The sequence below is a fragment of the Pleurodeles waltl genome, chromosome 2_2 (genome assembly GCF_031143425.1).
Source record: "Pleurodeles waltl isolate 20211129_DDA chromosome 2_2, aPleWal1.hap1.20221129, whole genome shotgun sequence".
In the NCBI taxonomy this organism is placed as follows: domain Eukaryota; kingdom Metazoa; phylum Chordata; class Amphibia; order Caudata; family Salamandridae; genus Pleurodeles; species Pleurodeles waltl.
In genome coordinates this window covers 266,022,419-266,047,184 of record NC_090439.1, presented here as the reverse complement: position 1 = coordinate 266,047,184, position 24,766 = coordinate 266,022,419, and positions in this window count along the sequence as shown.

Here is a 24,766-nt window from a genome sequence, read left to right as displayed (position 1 = left end):
CCAGGGACGCATGGAATTGTCCCCCCAATACCAAAAAGGTATTGGGGTGACAATTCCATGATCCTAGACATGTTACATGGCCATGTTCGGAGTTACCATTGTGACGCTACATATAGGTATTGACCTATATGTAGTGCACACGTGTAATGGTGTCTCCGCTCTCACAAAGTCCAGGGAATTCACCCTGAACAATGTGGGGGCACCTTGGCTAGTGCCAGGGTGCCCACACACTAAGGCCCTCATTCTGACCCTGGCGGTCTTTGACCGCCAGGGCGGAGGACCGCGGGAGCACCGCCGACAAGCCGGCGGTGCTCCAATGGGGATTCCGACCGCGGCGGTAAAGCCGCGGTCGGACCGGCACCACTGGCGGGGTCCCGCCAGTGTACCGCGGCCCCATTGAATCCTCCGCGGCGGCGCAGCTTGCTGCACCGCCGCGGGGATTCCGACCCCCCCCTACCGCCATCCAGATCCCGGCGGTCGGACCGCCGAGATCCGGATGGCGGTAGGGGGGGTCGCGGGGCCCCTGGGGGCCCCTGCAGTGCCCATGCCACTGGCATGGGCATTGCAGGGGCCCCCGTAAGAGGGCCCCTACATGTATTTCACTGTCTGCTGCGCAGACAGTGAAATACGCGACGGGTGCAACTGCACCCGTCGCACAGCTTCCACTCCGCCGGCTCGATTCCGAGCCGGCTTCATCGTGGAAGCCTCTTTCCCGCTGGGCTGGCTGGCGGTCTGAAGGAGACCGCCCGCCAGCCCAGCGGGAAAGTCAGAATTACCGCCGCGGTCTTTCGACCGCGGAACGGTAACCTGACGGCGGGACTTTGGCGGGCGGCCTCCGCCGCCCGCCAAGGTCAGAATGAGGGCCTAAGTAACTTTGCACCTAACCTTCACCAAGTGAGGGTTAGACATATAGGCGACTTATAAGTTACTTAAGTGCAGTGTAAAATGGTTGTGAAATAACATGGATGTTATTTCACTCAGGCTGCAGTGGCAGTCCTGTGTAAGAATTGTCTGAGCTTCCTATGGGTGGCAAAAGAAATGCTGCAGCCCATAGGGATCTCCTGGAACCCCAATACCCTGGGTACCTAGTTACCATATACAAGGGAATTATAAGAGTGTTCCAGTGTGCAAATCAGAATTTGTAAAATTAGTCACTAGCCTGCAGTGACAATTTTAAAAACAGAGAGAGCATAAACACTGAGGTTCTGGTTAGCAGAGCATCAGTGATACAGTTAGGCACCACACAGGGAACACATACAGGACATACTTTGTGAGCACTGGGGTCCTGGCTAGCAGGATCCCAGTGACACATAGGCAAAACAAACATACATTCAGTAAAATTGGGGGTAACATTCCAGGCAAGATGGTACTTTCCTACAGAGTGGCCAAAAAATGGCGCAAAGAAATTTAAAGATTTCTTTGCATCATTTTTTTCTGCACTTTTAACACCTGCTCAGAGCAGGCATTAAAGGGAGACACACCATTGTTTACAATATGGCTCAATGGGCTTTGCAGGATTAGCTGCAACATTTTTAATGATAATCCTGCAAAGCTCCGAACTAATGTACAAAATGTTGTTGCTAGTTCTCCTAACTGTGGCTGTGTTGTGACTGTTAGACCTGAAAGCTTAGGGTGGTCACCCCTAACTTTTTGTCTGCCTCCCTCTACGTTTTGGACACTGTTTTTGCTGGTTTTTAGACTCTGCGCACTTTACCACTGCTAACCAGTGCTAAAGTGCATATGCTCTCTCCCTTTAAACATGGTAACATTGGATCATACCCAATTGGACTATTTAATTTACTTATACGTCCCTAGTAGAAGGCACTATATGTGCCCAGGGCTTGTAGATTAAACAGTACTAGTGGGCCTGCAGCACTGATTTTGCCACCCACTTAAGTAGCCCCTTAACCTTGTCTCAGGCCTGCCATTGCAAGGCCTGTGTGTGCAGTTTCACTGCCAATTCGACTTGGCATTTAAAAGTACTTGCCAAGCCTAAAACTCCCCTTTTTCTACATATAAGTCACCCCTAAAGGGTGCCTTAGGTAACCCCTAGGGCAGGGTGCTGTTTTCGTCAAGGGAAGGACATGTACCTGTGTAGTTTACATGTCCTGGTAGTGTAAAACTCCTAAATTTGTTTTTACACTACTGTGAAGCCTGCTCCCTTCATAGGCTAACATTGGGGCTGCCCTCATACATTGTTGGAGTGGTAGCTGCTGATCTGAAAGGAGTAGGAAGGTCATATTTAGTATGGCCAGAATGGTAATTCAAAATCCTGCTGACTGGTGAAGTTGGATTTAATATTAATATTTTAGAAATGCCACTTTTAGAAAGTGAGCATTTCTCTGCACTTAAATCTTTCTGTGCCTTACAATCCACGTCTGGCTGGGTTTAGTTGACAGCTCCTTGCACATTCACTCAGACACACCCCAAACACAGGATACTCAGCCTCACTTGCATACATCTGCATTTTGAAAGGGTCTTCCTGGGCTGGGAGGGTGGAGGGCCTGCTCTCACACAAAGGACTGCCACACCCCCTACTGGGACCCTGGCAGACAGGATTGTACTGAAAGGGGACCTGGTGCACTTCTAAGCCACTCTTTGAAGTCTCCCCCACTTCAAAGGCACATTTGGGTATAAAAACAGGGCCTCTGCCCTACCACCTCAGACACTTCCTGGAGAAGAAACGTGTAACCAGAACCTGCATCCTGCTAAGAAGAACTCCCTGGCTGCCCAAGGGACTCACCTGACTGCTTTCTGTGAAGGACTGCTGCCTTGCTGTTGCCCTGCTGCCTTGCTACTCCTTGGCTGTGGTGAAGAAGTGCTCTCCAAGGGCTTGGATAGAGCTTGTCTCATGTTCCCTGAAATCTCAGGACCAAAAAGACTTCTCTCTTGCAACTAGACTCTTGTGCGGCGAAAATTAGACGCACAGCTTGCTAAAAATGACGAACAGCCTGTCCCGCGGTGAGAAATTTACCACATGCCGAACGGGAACGACGCAGCCCGACTTGGCAAGGAGAAGATCGACGTGGCACCTGCATTGCGACCGGAACTTCGACGTACGGCCCACCGGATCGACGCACAGCAGACCTGGGATGACGCGGCCCGACTTCCAGAGGGATAATCGATGCAGCGGCTGCTGTGCAGAAGAAATTTCCATGCAACACCCACCGGAACGACGCAGCGCTTGTGACTCCGCTCCACAAGCCCAGGATTCCACGCCCAGACCACGGGGCGTCTGAAAACCCCGCAACCCGAAGAGGATCCACAACCGAGCAACGGAAATCGACACACAGCCATCTCTGCATGGAAACTAAATGACACATCACCTTGTGCGGCCCGAGAAATCGACGCACACCCCCTTTGTTTCCACGCTTCTCCTCCTCTGCGGCCCATTGAGGAGATTTTTCACACGAACCAGGTACTTTGTGCTGAAAAGAGACTTTGTTTGCTTTTAAAAGACTTAAGACACTTTCTATCACTTTTCAGTGATATCTCTACATTTACTTATTGCATCTTTGATCGTTATGACCTGCAAATAACCAGATAAATATTATACATTTTTCTAACACTGTGTGGTGTATTTTTTTGTGGTGCTATATTGTGTTATTGTATGATTTATTGCACAAATACTTTACACATTGCCTTCTAAGTTAAGCCTGACTGCTCAGTGCCAAGCTACCAGAGGGTGGGCACAGGATAATTTGGATTGTGTGTGACTTACCCAGACTAGAGTGAGGGCCCTTACTTGGACAGGGGGTAACCTGACTGTCAACCAAAGACCCCAATTTCTAACAGCTGGTCAGCCGGGTGGAAAACTTGTAATATAATGGTGGGGAGGCCGCCGGCTTGACGACCATCTCCCCACCACCATATTGGAGTTCGGGCGGTCAAATTGAACTCCTAATAAGGTCCTTAGTTATTGTGCCCGTGGGCAAAGAAATAATGGGCCCCTGGATGGTGCTCAGCAGCAGGGACCATCTAGGTTTCCGTTGATTGTACTCTTGCCACAGACACTCTGCTGAAGATGGATGTTTCCAGATGAGCTGTAAAATGTAATGGGATTTGCAGAGAAAACTGCAAGCATGTCATGAATCACTAAAAGTATTTTGAAAAAGGGTGCTTTCCATTAATAGCAACACAAGCCACTTAAGAATCGACTTGAAGTATGATTAACATAAAAAAGTAAATGCACAATAATACATATCAGTGCTTACTTTTCCGTAACATCTTTGTTACATATTTTTCATATAACATTATTTTCCACAAACAAGATTTTCTTGAAATATAAATTCGAACTAAGATTATAATTAATTTACATACATGCAGCATCTTATGTTCTCGCTGTTTCCTGCTTGCAGGTGCTATCATTTACCTGTGAATGGTATCTTAAGAAGACACGTGGCATAATGACTCAATTTTGTTAATTTCACATAAAAAGCTTTACACAAAACTCCAGAAGTTATGTTAATTATAACAGCGTTATTTGAATTGTTCCAGGGCCTACTTGTAACCTGATGTATTTATCATAGTCATTAAATTTTTCCAAGATTAGAATGCATTACATTCGCAGGAAGGAGTATCAGTATACCAACAGTGCCCACCGTTCTGCTGGATGACATATGGTTGCTAAATTGGTAATGCCAGCTGCATTATTAATAGCATACCCTTAAGTTTGTTCCGTTATTACATAACATACATAACATTATATATTTTATAGAAACTATGGGCCAGATGTAGGTAGATTTAAAATTGCGACGTGCAAATTGCGAGTCAGAGCGACTCGCAATTTGCGAGTCGCAAATTGGAATGGAAGATGGTGTCCCTGACACCATCTAAGACTCGCAAAGGGGTCGCAAAGGCCCACTTCATTAATATTCATGAGGTGGGTCGCAATTAGTGACCTCTTTGTGAGTGGCGGCATTCACAGGGATGGTGGCCTTCCTGCGGACAGCAGACCACCATGTCTTTGATTGCTTTTAAATATAGCAAGTTTTTTTTTTTTTTTTTTTTTTTTAATGCAGCCCGTTTTCCTTAAAGGAAAAAGAGATGCATTACAAAAACGAAAAATTAAACGTTTTTGTTTCATTTTTTCCATAGGACCACTGCCTGCTCTGAAAATTATTTTGCAGTTCCATTCACAAAGGGGAAGGAGTCCCATGGGGACCCCTTCCCTTTTGCGAATGGGTTACCTCCCATTTCAAATGGGGGCAAATTGCGTTCGCGGTCACAAAGCAATCTGCCATTGCACTGCGACTCGCAATTAGGAAGGGGACTCCCCTTCCTAATTGCGACTCACAAACCCGTTTCGCGATTCGGTAACCAGGTAACCGAATCGCAAAACGGATTTTGTGCCTTGCAAAGTGCCGTTTGTTTAAACAGTGAATTTAAAGGGCCCCATTCATGAAAGCATTTTTGAGCACAGGAAAAAGTACTCCAGTAGTACTACTTTACAAGCTCACAAATGCTCTTCACAAATCTCCGGATAGAGTTCTTGCTCAAGCATACCCTAGCTCTCATTTGTGGCGTTCTTCTCCACAAGGAGGAGATCTGTGCATGTAGAAGTATAAATATATTTGTAGTAAATGTGGATGGGGTAAAGTGGGTGGCTGGAAAATGGGAAACATTTACTATAAAATGTGTGGGGTTAAGGAAAACTCAGGAAAGGTTTAGGGAGGCACATGCAAATATTAAAACATCCCCTTAAAAGAGTACAACAATTTTTGTTCATTAATGTTATACGTACATCTACTGCAGTAGTGCTACTGACAAAAAGCTCATATGTACTCCAGCCAAGATTTGGAGTAAGTAAAGCAGAATAACTAGTACTGCAACACATTCCCTGAGAAATCAATTGAGGCAAGAAATAACACTAATTCCACATACGGAAAGAAAGGAAAATAAAAGGGAAAACATTTTTGAATGTCTAAAGAGGTTTTTTTTTAATTAATTTCTAATAATTCTATCTATTAAATACAATTTTAAAAATTAAAACTACTAATTTTTGCATCAACTATATAGAGCACATTTTCCAACAAGACTTCAGTCACACACAGCACACTTGCAACTGCAAGAGGAGGCTCTGTCAGGACTCTACAGCCATCCACAGGTGAAACTCACACCAACATCAACCAATCACACACACTGTGCCCACATAGGGAAGCAAGACATAGAACACAAAACATTTGTAATTTAGTTGTCTTGCCTCTCACTTTGTGGAACTTTTATTTGAGGAATGGAGAGATGATTTACAAGCAGAGGGTGAACATCTTTGGCATGTGTAGGGAAGTTGTCATTCTTAGGTACTGCTTTTCACCTGATATTACCATTGGCATGGTTGCATGCTGGGAGCAAGCACCCAATTCACCTGCAAGAGGCCACAGTTAGAAGTACTTCTGAATCCTTTGTTGGTCACAAGCACCAGCTGTGGGACCTTTTGTCAGAATGGTGAAATATCTTAAGAGCATTTGTCCGAAAAGCAAGTGTTAGAGTTTGTGAATGAGGAACATGTGAGGGATATATGGCTATATATTTTTAGGTTGAGGAAAAGAAAGAGCGGTGTGAAGCATGATAGAACATTTAGTTGCAAAAGAGGGGTGTTGAGTTATTACTTGGTCGTGGTGAAGGCATGCTCCTAGAGGAGGTTGAGGTGGAAACAGGACCTAAATCTTAATCGCAGAAGACCAATTGCCATCTGCATCCAGGTGAATTTTTCATTCACCTTACCACTTTTCCTTTAAGACCCCCGCACTGTGTGCCTCCACCATCAATTCATTGGCATAGTCTGGCAACTACTTATACTTTGCTGCCTTCTCTTCTCCTCTACGAGTTTATGAATGCAGACCAGATGGTTCCTCGTAAGAATCAACTACAGAGATAACCAGGTCTGTTTCTACCTCAGTGAAGTTTCTTTTTGAGTTGGGCTTGCTGTACCTCTGGAGCTGATGTGTAGCATCACGTTCCAGAAGCAGTACAGTGGGAAGAGGTCACAGCCTAACAGCCTAGTATGCAGGATGTATTTATATGATTGCAGGGCGAATGTATGTGAGATTTGGGTCATGTGTATGGTGTTTTCCTATTCCCTTCCATTTGAGTTCTCCACCTGGGCAACAGAACTCTCTATACTGAATAAGATGTCTACCAGTGAGTAAATTCATGTGTGCAGAGAGCTCCACACAAGGATTTCCCTTTGTGAATCAGGCCGAGTATCTCCATTTTGTGGAGGGGGTTTGAAAAAGTGTGCCTCTGCCTTCTACTAAATTGCATGATTCATACTGTAGCGGTTAAAAGCCACATCCCCTCTGCAGTAAAGTAGAAAGACATAAATAAGATAATTACGGTTATGTAATTAGAACAGATCTACAACATGAGGTAAAGCAAGTGTTATAGTTATCATCTCAGAATTTTTTTTAACTAGGAAGAGTCCAGTAATTTTGCCGTTTATGCAACATTCATAAGAGTAATTGATTGATGACATGCCAACATCTCAATAACAAATAAACCAACATGAATACAGTGCACATTTTGCACATTTTGCATTAGAGGTTCAAAACTTTAAAACTTAGCATACTTCCTTAGCAACTGTTGCCATATTAACGTGCGTACAAAGCAGCATCAACATATCATTGTACTGTTCACTTTTCTACTTTTAAGAGTACTTTAGTTATGAGTGCTGTAAATACACATCGTGCACATAAGGAAACCTGATCTTATGGGTTTGACAATACCTCATGTTAATCAAGTGCTACTACCTGTTGTACTTTGATTAATTGTTGTGGTGGCATTATATGCTACCGAACTTAACTTTACACTCTCAGCTATTTATGCTGCTAGTAGATTAAATTAAATTGCTTGATTTTCCAGCAAAGATAAGAGGTTTTTTTCTTTCCTTCTGAGCTTTCCTTGATTAGGTCACATGTTTAAGGGCAAGGGTGCCGAGTAACTGTTTATAGTAATGCTGTTGTTTAGTCATTAATAGTTGTTGATTTGATTAAGTAGTTAATTTTTGTATCCTACAACAATGACAATTATGAAGTATCTTTCTTATGTCCCTCTTTGTGAACTACTAATGCTAAGCGTTTAGCGGTCACACTGCTTCCTTACTTGGGGAAGGGTGTGGTTCCCTGTAACATGTTTTCCAAAACATAGTGCACAATGACATCATTTCTTGGTAAGAGGCGTGAAGAATAATTTTGTTCTGAAGTTGAGAGTTCAACTGCTTTTTGACTCCACTATAATCATAAACATCTTTATTTGTTTATAAAAAATAACTATAAAGAACTATCAAAAACACAGTAAATATGCATTATAAATCTATAAAGGCAGATAGCAGATAATATATGTGAAATCATAAAATCCTGCATTTTATGAAAAGAAGATCGAAGTAGACAACAGCAGAGTTAATCAGGTCTAGATCGCCATGATCTCAAAACCGCACTTAAGAAAACATGAGACAACAAATAAAACATGTTCATTCTAGAGAATCTGTAAGTACACAAGAGCAGGTCGAACTTGTGTAACATTGAGTGCTTTCAATAACGGTGGGATAAAATGCTTCCTGGGCATGCTGAAATATTTGCAAAAGAGCACAAAATGTAAAGTGTACTGTGGAGACGCATTGTCGCAGCCACTTGGCCCCATGGTTCCAGGGCAGCTCCAGCCACTCGGAGAAGCCAAAACATGGTGCAGCAGATTAAACTTATATTTTACCACAACACATTTATCCCTCAGATTTGCTAAAAGGCACAAATAAGGCTCCATACCCTAAAAAAACAGCATATGCACCCGTACCGTGGGTTTCATCAACTATGTGTATTCACGTTTAAATACTGCGTGATCCAAAAACACAAGACCCTCAGGTTTTTAAGCTCCTGAGGGTTTAGGGAGAGACACTTATAAATAGGTCAGCCCTACCCATGCTGGCGAAAGCTGCCTTAACATAAGAAATCAATGGGATTTCATGCACATGGTCAAGAGACAAACTGTCAGACAAAACCTGTCTATTCAGCTGGGTAGCCTCCCCAGTCCAGATCCTTATCCAGCAGAGCGGTGGCCTGAGTGCGACAATGTCTTCAAAGTATCTTATCCCAAGCTCCTCATGGATTGAAAAGGGCAAAGTGCTTTGAGGAACCTGCAAAAAGCATCTTAAAAACGTATTTTCAGCAAGCGGGATCCATTGGCAACCATTGTATATCCCCAGTCCTCAGTACCCTATGGGGACTTGGAAACACATTTAGCCTCGTAGAGGTTCACAAAGTACCTGGGGACAAAGAGTCTAACCGATGGTCAAAACTAGCTACTGACCTGTGGCCGTCACCAGGTCATCTCTCCTTCTGTCAGGGGTTTTCAATTTATATGCACGTCAAACATCATCCCAAGGTAAAAGAAAGCTGGGACTTTTGCTAGAATGTGATTCCCTACCACAAATGTTTTAGAGCTGGTTACCAGGACCCAGAACCATACCATATGAATATTTAAAGTTAACAGCAAGATTTAAGCTGTCCATAAAAGGAAGCAATACCTGTCCAATAATAACTGCAGACCCACTGCTGTGGGTGCCATAGAAACTGCATCTTTGGCATACAACAGCACATGCAGTGATCTTGCTCCTACCCTAGGGCAGTCAGCCTGTGCTAAAAGAAGGTCTAACCCATTGATGTAAAGGGTGAATAGGAAAGGGGCTATTATGCATCCCTGAACTACACCAGTGGTGGTAGTAATATGATCAGTGAGATCCACTTCCTATGTGTACCTCACCACCGCTTTGAAATTAGCATGCAAGTTTGATATAACGAGCACTATGTATGGATCCACGCCCATCACAAGAAGCAGAGCCCACAGCTCCCTGCGATTGACCCTATCACAGATGGATGTAAGGTCCATAAACCCTAGGTGAAGTGATCCTGGCCGGGCAACAGTATACCTTTTAATAACTAGGAATACGTTTCGGCATTGATCAGTTGCAGACCTGCGTGGTCTGTTCGCATCTTCCCACAGCATCAGCCAGTTTAAAAGCACCCTCCCAAGAACATTCACTGCTGCATCAATAAGTGAGAACGGTCTATAACACTGAGAATTATCCTTGTCTCCTTACTTCAATATTGGAATAATTACAGCAGTGTACCATGAGTATGGAGCACCCTCCCTTACTGCTGCATTTAAGACCATGTTCAAGGCTGGGACCCAGACTTCGATGTTATCCCGAAACAGGTCAGGGGGTATGTCGTCAGGCCCTAGGGCTTTGATACACAAAAGCGCCTGAATGCCTTGTGTAACATCCTCTAAAGTGAAAACAACATCAGCACTGCCAAGCTAATTAGCAGTGCAACTTGATAGTGTTTCAGCTTCTCAGATATGTTTCAGCACACCTTTTATTTTATTTGGCGAAATATGTTTTCATCTTCAGTTCTTCAGTACACAAATGGAGACAAATAAACCATGAAACAAGCTAAGTGTTGGACCTGGCTTTTTGACAGGGACATCCCCAAACTTTTTGCCTCCTTCCTCCTATTTTTTCTGACCTGCTGTTGTTGGCTTTTGACCTCTGAGCACTTTACCACTGCTAACCAGTGCTAAAGTGCATATACTCTCTGTGTAAATTGTACTATTGATTGGTTTATCCATGATTGACTATTTAATCTACCTGTAAGTCCCTATTAGAGTGCACTACATGTGCCTAGGGCCTGTAGATTAAATGCTACTAGTGGGCCTGCAGCACTGGTTGTGCCACCCACCTCAGTAGCCCCTTAACCTTGTCTCAGGCCTGCCATTGCAAGGCCTGTGTGTGCAGTTTCACTGCCACTTCGACTTGGCATTTAAAAGTACTTGCCAAGCCTAGAACTCCCCTTTTTCTACATATAAGTCATCCCTAATGTGTGCCCTAGGTAACCCCTAGAGCAGGGTGCTGTGTAGGTAAAAGGCAGGACATGTACCTGTGTAGTTATATGTCCTGGTAGTGTAAAACTCCTAAATTCGTTTTTACACTACTGTGAGGCCTGCTCCCTTCATAGGCTAACATTGGGGCTGCCCTCATACACTGTTGAAGTGGCAGCTGCTGATCTGAAAGGAGCAGGAAGGTCATATTTGGTATGGCCAGAATGGTAATATAAAATCCTGCTGACTGGTGAAGTCAGATTTAATATTACTATTCTAGAAATGCCACTTTTAGAAAGTAAGCATTTCTTTGCACTAAAAACTTGTTGTGCCCTTCAATCCACGTCTGGCTAGGTTTAGTTGACAGCTCCTTGTGCATTCACTCAGACACACCCCAAACACAGGGTACTCAGCCTCACTTGCATACATCTGCATTTTGAATGGGTCTTCCTGGGCTGGGAGGGTGGAGGGCCTGCCCTCACACAAAGGACTGCCACACCCCCTACTGGGACTCTGGCAGACAGGATTGAACTGAAAGGGAACTTGGTGCATTTCTTAGAGACTCTTTGAAGTCACCCCCACTTCAAAGGCACAACTTAGTATAAAACAGGGCCTCTGCCCTACCTCATCAGACACTTGCTGGAGAAGAAACCTGAACCAGAAACTACATCCTGCCAAGAAGAACTGCCTGGCTGCTCAAAGGACTCACCTGTCTGCTTTCTCCAAAGGACTGCTGTCTTGCTGTTGCCCTGCTGCCTTGCTGAACTCTTGTCTGGCTGTGAAAGTGCTCTCCAAGGGCTTGGATAGAGCTTGCCTCCTGTTCCTTGAAGTCTCAGGACCAAAAAGACTTCTTCCTTTCACGTGGACGCTCCGTGCGCCGAAAATTTCGACGCACAGCTTGTTTCGCGGCGAGAAAAACGCCGCACACCGACGCTGATCAACGCGACACCCTCGGGACGATCAAGACTTCGACGCACAACCTCGCAAGGACAAAGCCGCCCGACTTCCAAGGAGAAATCGACGCGACGCCTACCGTGAGTGCGAAACTTTGACGCACGGCCTCGCAAGGACAACGCCGCCCGACTTCCAAGGAGAAATCGACGCGACGCCTGCCGTGAGACCAAAATTTCGACGCACGGCCTCGCAAGGAAAACGACGCCCGACTTCCAAGGAGAAATCGACGCGACGCCTACCGTGAGATCGAAACTTCGACGCGCAGCCCCGCAGAACGACGTGCAGCCGGAAAATAAGCAGGAGAATCCACGCACAGACCCGGGACATCTGGTAATCCCCGCGATCCACAAAAAGAGACTGTCTGCGCGCCGGAAAACGACGCCCGACTTCCCCGCGTGGAAAAGAACGACGCAAGTCTGTGTGTGCTGAGCGGAAAACGACGCACACACCCCTTTTTCCACGCATCTCTTCTCCTGTGGCCCTCTGAGGAGATTTCCCACCAGAAACCAGGTACTCTGTGCTTGAAAGACACTTTATTGCTTTTTAAAGACTTAAAGACTCTTAATATCACTTTTCAGTGATATCTTTACAAATTCGTATTGCAACTTTGATCGTTTTGACCTACAATTATCCAGATAAATATTCTATATTTTTCTAAACACTGTGTGGTGTATTTTTGTGGTGTTATACTATGGTGTTGTATGATTTATTGCACAAATGCTTTACACATTGCCTTCTAAGTTAAGCCTGACTGCTCGTGCCAAGCTACCGGAGGGTGAGCACAGGCTGATTTTGGATTGTGTGTGACTTACCCTGACTAGAGTGAGGGTTCTTGCTTGGACAGAGGGCAACCTAACTGCCAACCAAAAACCCCATTTCTAACATTGGTGATCAGCGGTGAGGATAGGACTTGTGTTTGTGCAGTGACATACAGTAGCTAAGTATTTCACTACCTACCCACAGTTGAAGGTCAACTTGATTTTGTATCTCTTTTTTGACTTTTGGTATCTGATGTCCTCCTGGATATACTATTGATATTTTGGACTTTGGATTTTGGTTTTTGCTGGTAAGATCCTATCAGAATGGGATCGCTTACCTACTTATTCTTTTTGCCTACTGACCACCTCACTAAGGCTGACCTAAGGAAGCTTTGCAGAGAATGTGGCCTTCCTGTAGCAAAGAGATCTACTAAAGCAGAGATGCTACGTGCCTACATAGTCTGGGAGGAAGACAGATGGGCAGAGAGAGAGGCAGCAAGAAACCAAATGACTAAGTACCCCTCAGAGGAGGAGGAGGACGACTCAGATGAGGAAAGAGACCCAGTGAAAAAAGAATGGCTCATGGCTCAAGCACGGTGGATGGAAGAGCTAGATGAGTTTATTGAAAGGGCTGAGGCAGCAAGTCTCTTAGCCCTGGAAGAAGAAAAGATTGCAGCTCAAGAGCTGAGCTGTAAAGAGCTGAAACTGGAGGCCGGAAGGGCTGAGTCCAGTTCAGATGGTGGCAGCAAAAATCTTGCATCTAGTACTGCTGAAGAAGGGCACAAGCCCAGAGATGTGGTACCCAACTTGAAGAAGAGAGTTGACACACCCCAGGCGGTTCAAGGGTATGAGGTAGTTCCCGTTATGCACAGGGTCCCTGAGAAGGATTGGGGAACTGGCACAGGGAGTCATATTCCTACTGGGGGGAGGGACACTTTACTGACTCTAGCAGAGAGTGACAGAGAAAAGGGTTCCCCCCTGGTGGACGTCCTGGATATAGAGTGTAGAGACATCCCAGAAGAGTTTGGGTTGAGGGTCAGGGACAGACAGATACTGTCTCACCAGTCTCAGGAGGGTGAAGTAGAGTGCTTTTCCAAGGTTGAGTTACTAGGTGGTTGGGTGAAGGGTACTGTGGTTAATACATGTGAAGGGCAGAGTGATGTAATTGCTGGAGAGCATATGTCTAGTCCTTATTTTCCAGAGCTACGCCAACACCAGGTGGAGTGTGAGTTCTCTGACCCAAGGGAACTTACAGTGGAGGCAGACTTTTGGGTGAGTACCAGAGAGTCTGAAGAGGCATTTGGGGGTGCTCCTGAAGGGAGTGGTCTAGGTGGTTCCCGACCAAGTGAGGTGGGAGAGGATTGTAGTGTCCCAGGTAGGTCTCAGAGCCTAACCTGTACCGTAGGGCCACCTTTTGAGGGAAGCCCCGCAGTGTCAGAAGAACTTGGGGGGATGACTGTAGACAGCATCCCAACAGTTCTGGTGTCTGGCAGTACCACTCCTAGTGAGGGGGTGCAGAAGTCCAGACATAGGGTTGAGAGGGGGTGGCAGACCCCAGTGGAGGATCTTGAAAGTCAGGGGTCAGCTCTGAGAGCAGAGCCCCCCAGGAATGACCCAGGTGAGACCGTTTCTGGTTTGGGGGAAACCCAGACTCTGCCGGATGGGCAGAGGTCGGGAGACCTGCGCCAACCAGACTCTTGTGTGGCCCTTGGGGACGGCGTGTCCCTTGTGGGGGGTGAGAGTGCCCCCCAGAAAGTCCTGGCGTGCCAGGCAGTTGTCCAACCTCAGGGTGTCGACTCTGGGTTGGATGGCCAGGTTCAGAGGTTAAACTCTGACCTGGTGGGAGGTAGGTGTGCCTCCCTGAAAGTCCTGGCCTGCCAGGCAATGGTTCAACCTCAGGGTGGTGACTCTGGGTTGGACATCCAGGTTCAGAGGTTAAACTCTGACCTGGTGGGGGGTAGGTGTGCCCCCCAGAAAGTCCTGGCGTGCCAGGCAATTGTTCAACCTCAGGGTGGTGACTCTGGGTTGGATACCCAGGTTCAGAGGTCAAACTTTGACCTGGTGGGGGGTAGATGTGCCCCCCAGAAAGTCCTGGAATGCCAGGCAATGGCTCAACCTCAGGGTGGTGACTCTGGGTTGACTTACCAGGTGAAGAGGTCAAACTCTGACCTGGTGGGGGGTAGGTGTGCCCCCCAGAAAGTCCTGGTGTGCCAGGCAGTTGTCCAACCTCAGGGTGTCGACTCTGGGTTGGATGGCCAGGTTCAGAGGTTAAACTCTGACCTGGTGGGAGGTAGGTGTGCCTCCCAGAAAGTCCTGGGGTGCCAGGCAATTGCCCAACCTCAGGGTGGTGACCCTGGGTTGGAGAACCAGGCTCAGAGGTTAAACTCTGACCTGGTGGGAGGTAGGTGTGCCTCCCTGAAAGTCCTGGCCTGCCAGGCAATGGTTCAACCTCAGGGTGGTGACTCTGGGTTGGATATCCAGGTTCAGAGGTTAACCTCTGGCCTGGTGGGGGGTAGGTGTGCCCCCCAGAAAGCCCTGGTGTACCAGGCAGTTGTCCAACCTCAGGATGGTGACCCTAGGTTGGAGAACCAGGTTCAGAGGTTAAACTCTGACCTGGTGGAGGGTCAGTGTGCCCTCCAGGAAGTCCTGGCGTGCCAGGCGATTGTTCTACTTCAGGGTGGTAACTCTGAGTTGAATGGCCCAGTTCAGAGGTTAAACTCTGACCTGGTGGAGGGTCAGTGTGCCCTCCAGAAAGTCCTGGCGTGCCAGGCAATTGTTCAACCTCAGAGTGCTGACTCTGGGTTGGATATCCAGGTTCAGAGGTTAAACTCTGACCTGGTGGGAGGTAGGTGTGCCTCCCAAGAAGCCCTGCTGTGCCAGGCAATTGTCCAACCTCAGGGTGTTGACTCTGGGTTGGATGACCAGGTTCAGAGGTTAAACTCTGACCTGGTGGGGGGTAGGTGTGCCCCCCAGAAAGTCCTGGCGTGCCAGGCAATTGCCCAACCTCAGGGTGGTGACCCTGGGTTGGGGAACCAGGCTCAGAGGTTAAACTCTGACCTGGTGGGAGGTAGGTGTGCCTCCCAGAAAGTCCTGGTGCGCCAGGCAACTGTTCAACTTCAGGGTGGTGACTCTGAGTTGAATGGTCAGGTGCAGAGGTTAAACTCTGACCTGGTGGAGGGTCAGTGTGCCCTCCAGGAAGTCCTGGTGTGCCAGGCAATTGTTCAACTTCAGGGTGGTGACTCTGAGTTGAATGGTCAGGTGCAGAGGTTAAACTCTGACCTGGTGGAGGGTCAGTGTGCCCTCCAGGAAGTCCTGGCGTGCCAGGCAATTGTTCAACTTCAGGGTGGTGACTCTGAGTTGAATGGGCAGGTGCAGAGGTTAAACTCTGACCTGGTGGGGGGTAGGCGTGCCCCCCAGGAAGTCCTGGTTTGCCAGGCGGTGATCCAGTCTGAGGGTACAGACCCTGGGCTGGAAGACCAGGTTCAGGGTGTCCCCCTGGACCTGGAGGGAGGGGCTACTGATAACAGTGCCCCTACCATGTTGTCTTCTGAGGAGGCCACTCCTAGTTGGAGGGTGCTGGACCCCAGAAGTGAGGGCAGGGGGAGGGAAGCCTCACCCCGGGCCCTAGTCCCACCTGAAGGTACAGACCCCAGGTTGGAGGGCCAGTGGCAGGTTAACAGCCCTGCACTGGTGGAGGAATGGTACAGGGCGACTTCTGTAAGCCCCCTGGCCATGTTGGACTATGGGGGTACCGCTCCAGGAAGGAGGGTACAAAGCCCCAGAGGGGAGGACCAGGTTCAGGCTGTCATCCCTGACCTGGTGGAAGGGAGAGTGGTTAAAGGGTGCCCAGCACCTGGGGCTACCGCCCCCCACTCTCCACAGCCACAGTGGTTGGAGAGCTTTGAGAGGCCTGGGGCCTGGCTCTCATCCCTGGCAGCTGTCAGTAATCACTGTGGCTTGCTGTCCGGGTGGACAGAGTTATCCCTGGGGAGGGGACAAGTGTCACACCCCAGGGGTAGAGTGGGCAACACCACTATGTTGGTCATGGGGGTACTATCCTGCTCCTGGGATACATCTGTGAGCAAAGTAAGGTTAGGTGCTGCACAGATGGGATCCGCAGGAAAGGAGAAAGGTTCCCCATGGATGGGCTTAGTGGGCCCTGAGAGTATGGACAGAGGGATCCAATTGGAGTCAGGAAGGCGAAGAACTGGAGCATGCCCCTGCTGTTGTGGGCCTGGGTCCTTGTTCTGTCGCCTCAAACAGGGAAGTACATCAGGATAGTGATTGTTCTCCCCTGGCTTTAGGCTGGTGGGGGGTCATGTTGGACCTGGCTTTTTGACAGGGACATCCCCAAACTTTTTGCCTCCTTCCTCCTATTTTTTCTGACCTGCTGTTGTTGGCTTTTGACCTCTGAGCACTTTACCACTGCTAACCAGTGCTAAAGTGCATATACTCTCTGTGTAAATTGTACTATTGATTGGTTTATCCATGATTGACTATTTAATCTACCTGTAAGTCCCTATTAGAGTGCACTACATGTGCCTAGGGCCTGTAGATTAAATGCTACTAGTGGGCCTGCAGCACTGGTTGTGCCACCCACCTCAGTAGCCCCTTAACCTTGTCTCAGGCCTGCCATTGCAAGGCCTGTGTGTGCAGTTTCACTGCCACTTCGACTTGGCATTTAAAAGTACTTGCCAAGCCTAGAACTCCCCTTTTTCTACATATAAGTCATCCCTAATGTGTGCCCTAGGTAACCCCTAGAGCAGGGTGCTGTGTAGGTAAAAGGCAGGACATGTACCTGTGTAGTTATATGTCCTGGTAGTGTAAAACTCCTAAATTCGTTTTTACACTACTGTGAGGCCTGCTCCCTTCATAGGCTAACATTGGGGCTGCCCTCATACACTGTTGAAGTGGCAGCTGCTAATCTGAAAGGAGCAGGAAGGTCATATTTGGTATGGCCAGAATGGTAATATAAAATCCTGCTGACTGGTGAAGTCAGATTTAATATTACTATTCTAGAAATGCCACTTTTAGAAAGTAAGCATTTCTTTGCACTAAAAACTTGTTGTGCCCTTCAATCCACGTCTGGCTAGGTTTAGTTGACAGCTCCTTGTGCATTCACTCAGACACACCCCAAACACAGGGTACTCAGCCTCACTTGCATACATCTGCATTTTGAATGGGTCTTCCTGGGCTGGGAGGGTGGAGGGCCTGCCCTCACACAAAGGACTGCCACACCCCCTACTGGGACTCTGGCAGACAGGATTGAACTGAAAGGGAACTTGGTGCATTTCTTAGAGACTCTTTGAAGTCACCCCCACTTCAAAGGCACAACTTAGTATAAAACAGGGCCTCTGCCCTACCTCATCAGACACTTGCTGGAGAAGAAACCTGAACCAGAAACTACATCCTGCCAAGAAGAACTGCCTGGCTGCTCAAAGGACTCACCTGTCTGCTTTCTCCAAAGGACTGCTGTCTTGCTGTTGCCCTGCTGCCTTGCTGAACTCTTGTCTGGCTGTGAAAGTGCTCTCCAAGGGCTTGGATAGAGCTTGCCTCCTGTTCCTTGAAGTCTCAGGACCAAAAAGACTTCTTCCTTTCACGTGGACGCTCCGTGCGCCGAAAATTTCGACGCACAGCTTGTTTCGCGGCGAGAAAAACGCCGCACACCGACGCTGATCAACGCGACACCCTCGGGACGATCAAGACTTCGACGCACAACCTCGCAAGGACAAAGCCGCCCGACTTCCAAGGAGAAATCGACGCGACGCCTACCGTGAGTGCGAAACTTTGACGCACGGCCTCGCAAGGACAACGCCGCCCGACTTCCAAGGAGAGATCGACGCGACGCCTGCCGTGAGACCAAAATTTCGACGCACGGCCTCGCAAGGAAAACGACGCCCGACTTCCAAGGAGAAATCGACGCGACGCCTACCGTGAGATCGAAACTTCGACGCGCAGCCCCGCAGAACGACGTGCAGCCGGAAAATAAGCAGGAGAATCCACGCACAGACCCGGGACATCTGGTAATCCCCGCGATCCACAAAAAGAGACTGTCTGCGCGCCGGAAAACGACGCCCGACTTCCCCGCGTGGAAAAGAACGACGCAAGTCTGTGTGTGCTGAGCGGAAAACGACGCACACACCCCTTTTTCCACGCATCTCTTCTCCTGTGGCCCTCTGAGGAGATTTCCCACCAGAAACCAGGTACTCTGTGCTTGAAAGACACTTTATTGCTTTTTAAAGACTTAAAGACTCTTAATATCACTTTTCAGTGATATCTTTACAAATTCGTATTGCAACTTTGATCGTTTTGACCTACAATTATCCAGATAAATATTCTATATTTTTCTAAACACTGTGTGGTGTATTTTTGTGGTGTTATACTATGGTGTTGTATGATTTATTGCACAAATGCTTTACACATTGCCTTCTAAGTTAAGCCTGACTGCTCGTGCCAAGCTACCGGAGGGTGAGCACAGGCTGATTTTGGATTGTGTGTGACTTACCCTGACTAGAGTGAGGGTTCTTGCTTGGACAGAGGGCAACCTAACTGCCAACCAAAAACCCCATTTCTAACACTAAGGTACTAATTTAATCATTTGTAAAATATATTTTGACCAAAATAGATTGTACAATTGCGTAATACTCAATTATGTACTTGTGGTGTGTAGGTTGCTCGTCACTGTTAATATATCGAGTAACCTTTAATCTTCCATAGTATATGGTGGCTGATACATATTCCTATAGTATGGAAGAGCAGAAACCCAGCAAATGAGATACTACCGTGCATACAGCCATACAATGAATTTTGCCAGCTGCAGGCCCACACCCTCACCCTCAATTTGAAATGTACAGGCAAAGGGCTCAATCACCACATCGAGTAGGATTGGTGACAAAAGGCGTCTTTGTCTGGTGCGACATTGAATTTTGCACAAGGAGAGTATCAGCTTCCTCAGTTGCATTGTGGATGTTGATGCAGAACTGTTGCAGTGAAAAAGATCCCCTTCGAACCCCACCTGACAAAGAACTACAAAAAGGTCCTCCAGCTGAACCTGTCAAATGCCTTTTCAATGTATTTTGGCATAACCATGGCTTACATGAAGAGTCACACAAGATGCCCCTGATGTTAATTCCAGGATGTGTCAGAGTGGGGAGAATGAAACAGAGCCATCTGGCTATGATTTTACTAAAGATTGTATAATTTGTCATGGACAGTGGCTTATAGGCTGTCCTTTATCTAGTCTCACAACATGTTCTAAGTGATGAACAAAATTAATTAAATTTCGATAAAAATTTGTTACATTCATTTATAAATTAAAAAAATGTTTCATGTTAAGTATTTTTACCATTAAACTATATGTATTTATATTCTTAATTATTTTAAATATTTTAATATAATGTAACATTATTTTGTAACAGGAATTCCTTTAAGCCCCTACCTAAATTATCTTCTTAGTGTGGCAGTTTCAGTGGTTGGCTGAGTCTGTTTCTGGACTTACTACTCCTGTTTTTTTTTCAGCAGTAGTAATGCACAATCATAAATTTTGCTCCCCCCCCGTGGTTCAAGGGTTAGAGAAATATAAGGCTCCACTTCTGAGTAATTTTACACTCGGATTGTGTGAATAGCCACACTTGATAAAGTTACTCAAAACTTTAAGAGTAAATCACACTTGTAGATTACTCACAAGACTAAGTTACCTTTGGGAAAAGCGCCATCAGACTCCTTCACCTCTGAAAGAAAGAGAAATAAATCAAGAGTTGCTACTACTCTGGTCGAGTGAGAGAGTGAAGAGGAGGAGAACAATAGAATTTCCAACCAAGTGTGCTTTGAGCAGTTCCAAGGTCATCATTTGGGGAGAGCCTGAAAGCAAGTGGGGCAAATGAGATAAGCAATTGGGGCAAAGTGTGCAATGGATACCAAGGATGTGAGTTCTAAACTGCTGATAGTTCAGTTCCAGAGAAGTGAACAATCAAGTGAGGTATGTCCGTGAGGTTTGTCCCCCAAAGTCTAAACAACAAAAAGGAGCTCTAAAATACAACAGTTATAGGCAGTATGAATATGACAAGTGCCTGAGGTTACATGGAGTGCAACATAATTAATCATGCTTTGAAGTGAGGATCTGAGTTGGCCTCTTTCCCTATTCCTGTCTGGTGCCTCTTTTTCCTGATGATCTTGGTTAACCCAGTGTCTCATAACTGACTCCCGGCCTTCTCTGTCCACTGCTGAGTCAGCCTCTGAGACAGCATTTTTAACCACGTTGATGCTGTTGCGGCAGTAGGGACCTAACAGTACCAGCTGATTTGGACATATCCATACCTGCCATGTCATGAAGGTCTAGGAAGTGTTCCAGAACCTCAAATTCATAATATTCCCTGTTTCGACCATTGATAACGTGCATCATGATTGTCTGTTAATAAAGAATGTAGCTTCTGTTCAAGGCCTTGAGATATTGGCGAAGGGGCAAGAACATTTTCCTTTTCTGTTTGTTTCCGGCAAGAAATCAGCCGACCCAAACATGGTGTGATTCTTGTAGAGAAAGGTCCCATTGTGTGTTTCACCACCATGATTTTTGTCTAACTTGTCAATGTTACAAGAGACATGCCAAGCAACGTTATGGGGAGTCTACCTTTTGGGAACATTTCTAATGATTGGGTCTTCTGAAACTACATGTCGGATGAGAAAGTTCGTCCTTTCAGTTCTTGCCTGTAAGATCCTAAAAATATGACCATGTTATTTTGTTTTTCAAAGTACAGGACCCTAGAGACCATCACCTTGTCATGACATTTATCTTTCATGTCCATAGGCTCTTTATGAGAGGCCATAGCTCCTAACGCCAGTCTGGTGATTGTATGATCTTTTCAAGTTGTTTCTCAGCAGCAGTGAAACTGTGTTTTGGGAAGTCTGGACTGGTAAGTGAATGCAAGAATGGGCTTCATATATGTATTCCTCTCAGCTGTACTATCAAAAACAATAGCAATATAGAATTGAGAGAGAATTGGAGAGTGCCATCATAATTGATCACAATGTGATCTCTAACATGTTTACTTCAGCTTATATCTATGAGTCCTTCTTTCTTCTCATAAAAGATTCTGAAAACAAGAGCTGTCCTGGTAGTTTGTGTTCAGATATAAAGCATTAACTAAACATTGTTCTCATTGCCAATCAAGTCAGTTCGGTTTGCAATGTCCCAGGAAAGAACCTAGATGTTAGAGGTAACGTGAGAATTGGTGAGATATGTCCGAAATATGTTTATTTCGAGGTCTAGCCTATTACAACTTCATAAAAATACAATTTATTTAGACAATAATGAAGTAATAAACAAATATAAAACAACAATAATACAGAAAAAATTATTATAACCAATCGGGTGCTTACTTTATATAAGAATTATTTATAATATTACACTTATAATGCTTTGACATCTAAGATTTAATGTGAACACATTAACAAGAATCCGGAATCACGCCAGAAAAGCTAACATCGATTTAAATGTATATAGAAAGTTAATTTCAAGATTCCCAACGATAATATACACGCTTTGAATATTTTTTATAATATTGAACTTTTAATGATTTAGCTGATCGAATTCGTATGAATATGCAGGCAGAACTCACACCAATATGACTAGAATCACTTTAAAATGTCTGAAAACTATTGAGTCAAAAAGATATAACAATAGACCCAATCTCTTCCTTTGGAGCCACACTGCATAAAACTAAGAGCAAAAGCTATAAAAGGACTACTATTGGCCAAAAGGATGAAAATGACTTTAAAATGTCTCACCCCCACGGCTATATAAAGTGCTCTAATCCAAATCCCTTTTTGGTCTAGTGAACATTGGACAAAACATAATAAATGCTCAATGTTAGACCTGACATGCCTGAGGGTGGTCACCCCTAACTTTTTGCCTACCTCCCTCCACTTTTTGGACACATTTTTTGCTGGTTTTTAGAATCTGCGCACTTTACCACTGCTAACCAGTGCTAAAGTGCATATGCTCTCTCCCTTTAAACATGGTAACTTTGGATCATACCCAATTGGACTATTTAATATACTTATAAGTCCCTAGTAATGTGCACGGCATGTGCCTAGGGCCTGTAGATTAAATGCTACTAGTGGGCCTGCAGCACTGGTTGTTCCACCCACTCAAGTAGCCCCTTTACCTTGTCCCAGGCCTGCCATTGCAAGGCCTGGGTGAGCAGTTTCACTGCCAATTCGACTTGGCATTTAAAAGTACTTTCCAAGCCTAAAACTCCCCTTTTTCTACACATAGGTCACCTCTAATGTGTAACCCCTAGAGCAGGGTGCTGTGTGGGTAAAAGGCAGGACATGTACCTGCGTAGTTTACATGTCTTGGTAGTGTAAAACTCCTAAATTCGTTTTTACACTACTGTGAGGCCTGCTCCCTTCACAGGCTAACATTGTGGCTGCCCTCATACAGTACATTGTTGAAGTGGTAGCTGCTGATCTGAAGTGAGTAGGAAGGTCATAATTAGTTTGGCCAGAATGGTAATACAAAATCCTGCTGACTGGTGAAGTTGGATTTAATATTACTATTTTAGAAATGCCACTTTTAGAAAGTGAGCATTTCTCTGCACTTAAAGCTTTCTGTGCCTTACAATCCACGTCTGGCTAGGTTTAGTTGACAGCTCCTTGTGCATTCACTCAGACACACCCCAAACACAGGGTACTCTGCCTCACTTCCCTACATCTGCATTTTGAATGGGTCTTCCTGGGCTGGTAGGGTGGAGGGACTGCTCTGACACAAAGGACTGCCACACCCCCTACTGGGACCCTGGCAGACAGGATTGAACTGAAAGGGGACCTGGTGCACTTCTAAGCCACTCTTTGAAGTCTCACCCACTTCAAAGGCACATTTGGGTATAAAACAGGGCCTCTGCCCTACCACCTCAGACACTTGATGGAGAAGATACCAGAACCAGAACCTACATCCTGCCAAGAAGAACTGCCTGGCTGCTCAAAAGACTCACCTGACTGCTTTCTACAAAGGACTGCTGCCTTGCTGTTAGCCTGCTGCCTTGCTGAACTCTTGTCTGGCTTTAAAAGTGCTCTCCAAGGGCTTGGATAGAGCTTGCCTCCAGTTTCCTGAAGTCTCATGACCAAAAAGACTTCCTTCTTTCAACTGGACGCCGTGTGCGCCGAACAATTCAACGCACAGCTTGTTCCGCGGTGAGAAATTCACTGCACGCTGATCCGGAAAGACGCCGCTCGACGCAATGCCGACGGTGCGACCGGAACTTCAACGCACGGCCTCGCCTGGACAACGCTGCCCGACTTCCAGAGAGGAAATCGACACAACGCCTGCCGTGAGCAAGAAAATTCCACGCACAGCCCACCGGAACGACGCGCAGCCGGTTAACATGCCTAGGATTCCATGCACAGACCCTGGGACATCTGGTAATCCCGTGACCCACAGAAGGAGTCGACCCGCGTGCCTGAAAACGACGCACGTCTCCCTCGAGTGAAAAATAACGGCGCAAGTCAGTGTGTGAAGGGGCGAAACCGACGCACACACCATTTTTCTTCCCGTAGAACGACGCACGTCTCCCCGCATGAAAAAAAACCGACGCAAGTCCATGTGTGAAGGGGCGAAACCGACGCACACACCATTTTTCCATGCATCTCCTCCCCTGCGGCCCTCTGCGGAGATTTTCCACTCCAAACCAGGTACTTTGTGCTTGAAAGAGACTTTGTTTGCTTTTTAAAGACTTAAGACACTTTATACCACCTTTCAGTGTTATCTCTACAAATTCTTATTGCATCTTTCATTGTGTTGATCCACAAATACCCAAATAAATATTATATATTTTTCTAAACACTGTGTGGTGTATTTTTGTGGTGCTATATTGTGTTATTGTATGATTTATTGCACAAATACTTTACACATTGCCTTCTAAGTTAAGCCTGACTGCTCCTGCCAAGCTACCAGAGGGTGGGCAGAGGATAATTTGGATTGTGTGTGACTTACCCTGACTAGAGTGAGGGTTCTTGCTTGGACAGAGGGTAACCTGACTGCCAGCCAAAAACCCAATTTCTAACACTCAATGTCTTCAATCCTGTCACCGCAAGTCATACAAATTGTAGCCTTGGTTGAATTAGATTTCCAATTACTAGTAAACTTGCTGACCAACAACGTACCCAGCCTGCGTTTAATACACAGTGTT